Source organism: Terrapene carolina, unplaced genomic scaffold, assembly GCF_002925995.2.
Source record: "Terrapene carolina triunguis isolate 2854851 unplaced genomic scaffold, T_m_triunguis-2.0 Scaffold89, whole genome shotgun sequence".
Taxonomy (NCBI): domain Eukaryota; kingdom Metazoa; phylum Chordata; order Testudines; family Emydidae; genus Terrapene; species Terrapene triunguis.
The window spans coordinates 30776799-30783717 of NW_020664440.1; the positions used below are offsets into that span (position 1 = coordinate 30776799).

Sequence of the window (6919 nt, forward strand, 5' to 3'; positions counted from 1 at the left end):
TCCCATGTACCCCCACCCATCCATTCCCATATCCATCTGTCCATCCATCCATCCCATATACACCCATCCATCCTGTGATGTTGCACCCCATAATGCTTTATAGAAATATGCTTATGAATGTAAATATGACATACCTGGAATATGTTTTATGTTAGATATGCCATGTAACATATCTTTGCAAAGGTTATGATCTACTGAGTGTGTTCATCCTATTTGTATGAATGTATCATTCTTGTTTCTGAAAGTAGGAATATAAAATATAACTCTGAGGTCCTATTGTAGTTATGCAAAGTGTGGGCCATTAGTGGTGGTTTGGAATCTTGATGGTTCCCATTAACCAGGACAATTGGTTGTAAATGGCTCTGTTTACTTGTAAGTCTTCCTGTATACGTGTGTGCTGACAAGTGAGTAATGAAGTCTTACAGTGACATGTGATCATGTCACCTGAACTGGAATCCATCTTTAACCTGGTGCTTTTCCATTTAGAAGGAGGGGTGGGAACCTAGAGGGGGACAAAGGATTCCCACCTTGTGTCAAAGATATATAAGGGGGTGGAACAGAACAAAGGGGGCTGCAGGCATGAGAAATCCCCTAGCTACCACCTGAGCTGGAACAAGAACTGTACCAGGGGAAAGGATTGGGCCCAGGCTAGAAAGGAGTCTAGTCTATGAAAGAAGCTTATTGGAACATCTCTGAGGGTGAAGTTTCATCTGTATTCAGTTTCTTATTGTATTAGGCTTAGACTTGCGTGTTTTTGTTTTATTTTGCTTGGTAATTTACTTTGTTCTGTCTGTTATTACTTGGAACCACTTAAATCCTACTTTTTATATTTAATAAAATCACTTTTTGCTTATAAATTAACCCAGAGTAAGTAATTAATTCCTGGGGGAGAAAACAGCTGTGCATATCTCTCTATCTGTGTTATAGAGGGTGAACAATTTATGAGTTTACCCTGTATAAGCTTTATACAGAGTAAAACGGATTTATTTGGGATTTGGATCCCATTGGGAACTGGGTGTCTGGATGCTAGAGACAGGTATACTTTCTTAACCTGTTTTCAGTTAGTCTGCAGTTTTGGGGGGACGTGGTTTAGACCTGAGTCTGTGTTTGCAGCAGGCTAGCGTCTGGCTCAACAAGACAGGGTATTGAAGTCCCAATCTGCCAGGGAAAACGGGCTCAGAGGTAGTCTCAGCACACCAGGTAGCGGTCCCAAGGGGGTTTCCATAACCCAACCCATCACACATCCACCCAGCCCCATATACACCCACCCATCCATTCCCATATCCATCTGTCCATCCACCCATCCCATGTACCCCCACCCATCCATTCCCATATCCATCTGTCCATCCACCCATCCCATATAAACCCACCCATCTATCTCCATATACTCCCATCCATCCGACCATACCCCCATCCTCATATACGCTCACTCATCCATTTCCAAACCCATCCACCCGTCTCCACACATACACATCCATCCACCTAGCCCCATAAAGACCTACACACACATTCATCCATCCATCCCCATAGCCACTCATCCATCTACCCATCCCCATTCACCACCCATCAATCCCCATATCCATCTTTCCACCCATCCATCCACCCATCCATCCATCCGCATACAAACCCCTGCATCCACCCATCCACCTCCATATCCATCCTGCTGTCCCTATATACATTCACACACACTCATCTATCAATCTATCTATCTAATTAATTTCTACTTTTATTCATTCTCTCTCTCTCTCTCTCTCTCTCTCTCTCTGGATTTATAAACTTCAGACCCCTCCATGCCCCCCCACTATCTCAGTTTTTCTCTATCCCTTTTTACATAATTTCTTCTCAAAGTATCTCAAAGCTTAGATTCCTTCATAGACTCTTCCCTCCACCTTCCCCATCCACCCCTCAGTGATTCCCCACTCCAGTCCCCTTCCACCCTCTTCCCCCATTCCTGCATCATTGACTCTCCATCCCAAGCCCCCATCACTTGCCCCTTGCCTCCCCCCACTTATTCCCCCCTATCCTCTTGCCCCGTGTCTCCCACAGTCCCACATCCCATTCCCCAGCCATCTCCCCGCAATGCAACAGCACCAGACAGACCAGGCTTTCCAGTCCTTTATTATCCCTTTAGTCAGAGTCCTCTGAGATCTCATAGACAGTGACGTGCAGCTTGTCCAGGTTCCACTCTGGTGGGCAAATCTCCTCTCCCTGGGCCCCCCAAGTCCCCTGCAGCCCCCGAGTTTCAAGCACCTCCCTGCGCCTCCGCAGCTCATTCAGGAAGCCCTGCACCTTCCTCTCCATCTGGCTCAGCCTTCGTAGGTGTCTCTCCTTGGCCTTCCTCGGTGTGCATGCAGGGCGTGGGGGCACAGCCATTGCCTTGCTGCCCACCTCACTGCCTACCGTGCTGCAGCCCTCGCTGGCCTGGCCGAGGGGAGAGAGTTGGGGTCAGGGCCAGGGCAGTTCCAACTTCATCTCCCCTGGGGGAGTCCCCACCACCAGGGATGAATGGATGGATAGATAGAGGGGGATGTGTATGAGGATGGTTTGACGGGTGGATAAATACATAGATTAGTATGTATAGGGCTAGATGGGGGGATGGGAGGGGAGCATGGGGGGGATAGATGAAAGAACAGGTATGGGAGATGGAGAGGTGTGGGGGGATGGATAGATGGAGGGGTATGTATGAAGATGGATGGATAGAAGTACATAGTGGCCCCGCACATTCCACCATCCTCCCCCACCCTGCCGTTTGTAGCTGTCTCCCCGGCTCCTCCAAGGACCCCATGGCAAACCCTCCCTGGCAGCCCAAGGGCAGTATGGCTGTCTCATGTTGTGTGCCCACCATTCTCCACACCCCTGTCTGTCTCCGGCTGTGATGACCCTAGGGGCGGTTTCTCTGCATGCCTGGCCAGCAGTGTATCTCAGAGACAGAAGGCAAGGGCCTGGGCCTGGGATGTCCAAGGCAGTCCATCACCTGTGTCAGCAGGATCCCAGCCCAGGATACAAGGATCATGGGAGGGTGTGTGATGCACTGGCATGGAGCCACATGTCAGAAGCTGTTAGCCGAGGGACATGTACTCCAGGCTTTAGTCCTGTCCTCTTTGGCAGACTGATGTAGGCTCTCATCCCCTTTGCTGGACTGGTGGTCCTGCCCCCTCTCCCCTTTGCCAGGCCAGTTGCCCTGCCCCCACCCCGTGCCAGGCCAGGGGCTCCACCTCCTTTGCCAAACTGGTGTGCCTGCCCCTATTCCTGGCTAGGGTTCTGCCCTCTTTGTCAGATTGGTGTCCCCACCTCCTTTGCCAGGCTGGCATCCCTGCACCCTCACCTCACTCTGTTCTTCCTCGGGCTCCTCCTCTTCCTCGCAGTCGGGATCCGATGCCACGGCCTTGATGAGGCCATACAGCACAGCCACAGCCACCCCACACACCATCACCACCTGCACTGGGCTCCCTGCCCGGCCCTCGGCCCCAGGCCCCTCTTGCCTGATGCGGAATTGCTTCTCACAGGGCCCCTCGGCCCAGCCAAGGGTCAGCATCCCGCTCAGGACAGCCCAATGCAGCAGGAAGGGCAGAGACCATACCTGGGCAGCCATGGCCCGATCCCCAGGGAGTTGCCACAGCCTAGCACATGGGCTGCTCCGGAACCCGCCACGACCTCACAGCCATATCCCATTGTGTCCTCACCACTTGGGGACCTCTCAGCTAGAGTGGCTTGGGGGGAAGGCACCAGACTGGGAGTCAGGGGGTCTGGATTCTGCCACAAGCACCCCTGACCTTGGGCAAGCAATTAAATCCTCTGCTCCTCAGTTTCCCCATCCGTCAAACAGGGAGAATAATCCCTCCTTTATTCATCTAGACTGGGAGCTCTTCAGGGCAGGGGCCGCCTTTCACTGTGCATCTGCGCCCCACCTGGCACAATGGGGGTCCTGATCTGCCTTGGGGTCTGTGCAGCACCTGGCACAATGGAGGCCTGATCTCAGTTCGGTCCTCTAAAGTACTGTTAATCTTCTGGTCTACCCAATACTCTCTTGTTTAATGTCACCCGGAATTTGACATTCCAGACAGCAGGAGGCAGTGTGTGTGTGTACACTGTGTGCAGGGCCGGCTCCAGGCACCAGGCAACCAAGCTGGTGCTTGGGGCGGCACCTGGAGGGGGGCGGCGCGGCGCTCCGGCAGCTGGGGAGAGCGGGGCCACAGCCGGGCTCGCCGCCCTCCCCCCGGCGCTCTGGCCGCCTCCCCCCTGCACCCTGCCCCCGGCGCTCTGGCCGCCGGGGGGAGAGCCGAGCCCCCACCGGGGCTTGCCGCCCTCCTCCCAGGGCTCCGGCCGCCCTCCCCTCCGGCGCCCTCCGGCCGGCTGCCGAGGGGAGAGCGGAGCCCCCGCCGGGGCTCGCCGCCCTCCCCCCGGGGCTCCGGCCGCACCAGAGCCGGCCCTGACTGTGTGTATGTGTGTACACTCTGTGTGTGTGTGCGTGCATGTGTGGTCTATACTAAAGAGTTAAAACAACGAGGAGTCCTTGTGGCACCTTGGAGAATAACACATTTATTTGGGCATAAGCTTTCATGGGCTAAAACCCACTTCATCAGATGCATGTAGTGAAAAATACAGTAAGCAGGATATATATTATAGCACATGAAAAGATGGGAGTTGCCTTATCAAGTGGGGGGTCAGTGCTAACGAGCGAATTAAATTAAGGTGAAAGTGGCTTATTCTCAACAGTTAAGAAGAAAGGGAAAATACCAAGAGAGGGAAAATTACTTTCATAGTGCTAACACGGCCAATGCAATCAAGGTGGCCCATTTCAAACAGTTGACAAGAAGGTGTGGACACACATCAAATTAGGCCTGAATAAAGACTGGGAGTGGATGGGTCACTACAAAAAGTAATTTTCCCTCTGCTAATACTCACACCTTCTTGTCAACTTGTCAACCTTAATTGAATTAAGATTAGATGATCATAATGGTCCCTTCTGACCTTAAAGTCTATGAGTCTATGAGAATTAGCTCGTTAGCACTGACCCCCCACTTGATAAGGCAACTCCCATCTTTTCATGTGCTATATATACTCTGCTTACTGTATTTTTCACTCCATGCATCTGATGAAGTGGGTTTTAGCCCACGAAAGCTTATGCCCAAATACATTTGTTAGTCTCTAAGGTGCCACAAAGACTCCTCGTTATTTTTTTTCTGATACAGATTAACACAGCTACCACTCTGAAAACTAAAGAGTTAGATCGACATAAAACAGCTTACGTTGACCTAACTCTGTAAGCGTCTACACTAAAATGTTGTTCCCATCAACGTCACTTGACCGCTCCGCTGCATTAATAACTCCAGTTCCACAAGAGGTGTAGAGTCAATGTTGATGTAGTTAGATCGACGCAGTGTCGGTGTAGACACTGTGGTGCTCACATCTGCTGTTGCTGCCTTTCAGAAGCCATCCCACAATGTCCCACACTGAGAGTTCAATTGGTACAAGTGCTCCTGGCGAGGACACATCACAAGGAGCAAAGTGTAGACATGCACAAGTGGTGTAATTACTGCAGTGGCTGTATGCCGACATAAATTAGCTTGACAATTCTGTAGTGTAGACATGCCCATGGTCGCTGACTGTATGTCACACACACACAGTCTTGCACAAGCATTCAATCTCTTACACACACATATACTCTCTCCATCTCACACAGAGTGGCTAATACACAATCACTCACTCACACATTTGTATTTCTCTTTGTATTTCTCACACAGTCTGTTTCACACACACACATGCACTCACCTCTCAAACACAGTCCCATACACACTGTGTCTCTCAGACATAGTCTGTCTAATATACACACACACAATCTCACACACACATTCTGTCATGCACATTCTTGTGTACACACACTAACTTTTAACACATGTACTATCTGTCATACATGCACACAAAACCTCTTTCGCTCACACATACCCTGTGTCATGCACACACACCCAGAGTATGCCTCTCTCTCTCACACACACAATCTGTGTTCCACACACACAATCTTCATCCCTCTTTCAAACTCTCCTTTGTCATGATGCCTACAAAAACCTTAACAGGCTGCTGGTGTGCAGAAACCACTGTCTATCATGCTGACTAATAATGCCTCATTGTTTCCTTGGGCTTCCTCCTCTGTCCCTGTCTGGCTGTTGTCTCTTGTCTTATTCTGGAAGCTCTCGGGGGCATCTTTCGTTCTGTACAGCGCTTAGCACGATGGGGGCCTGGGCCATGAGTGGGGCTCCTAGGTGCTACCACAATACCCATAATAGAAAGGAAGCACGTCTTGTGTTTTGATTCAATTTTTGATGCTTTTTATTTCTCTTGCTAGGAACTTCTCCAACCCACACACCCCATGCACCCTTGTAACGACACAAACAGCTCCCGCTCCCACCGGCCCCTCCTTGTGAGCAATGAGCCTTTGGGTGACCCTGTTATCTCCCCCCCCAGACACACACACACAAACCAATAACCCAGCGGAGGGTTGATGATGGACAGCGAGTGGCTGGCTTCGGGGCGCTCTGTGGGCACCATGCTAGCCCCCTGCCATAGGCAAGCCGGAATGCTGGGATGCAAGGGGGGGGCTAGGTGAGGGACACGCCTACTTAGCTCCCATTGGCCAGGATCTACGGAGACGTCATTGCATGGGCTTGGGGAGCGATGCGGGCGGACAGAGATAGGCTGGGAACAAAAGCGCTCGGGGAGCAGCAGCCGGGCCAGACTTCGGGGCAGCGGGTCCAGCTCCTCCCGCCCCAGGATCCGACAGACTGAGGACCCCCCGCCCCTCTGGGGACCACGGAGGTAAAGAAGCAACCTCTGGGTGCGGACAGGGGCGGGAATGGGGGGAGTGGGGCTCGCGGGGGGCTGGAGGGGGGATGCCCGGGCGGGAATGGGGGGAGCGGGGCTG

The 6919-nt window shown here is 51.9% G+C and overlaps 1 protein-coding gene across 1 annotated transcript in view; it reads left to right on the top strand.

Annotated features, from left to right (window-relative positions):
- The first annotated feature begins 6733 nt into the window (after positions 1 to 6733).
- LOC112102323 (atypical kinase COQ8A, mitochondrial-like) overlaps positions 6734 to 6919 on the top strand; it is a 15200-nt gene continuing 15014 nt past the window's right edge. The window contains exon 1 of the mRNA XM_026650351.1: positions 6734 to 6813. The gene's annotated coding sequence lies outside the window, so the exon portion shown is untranslated. The remainder of the gene's footprint in view (positions 6814 to 6919) is intronic.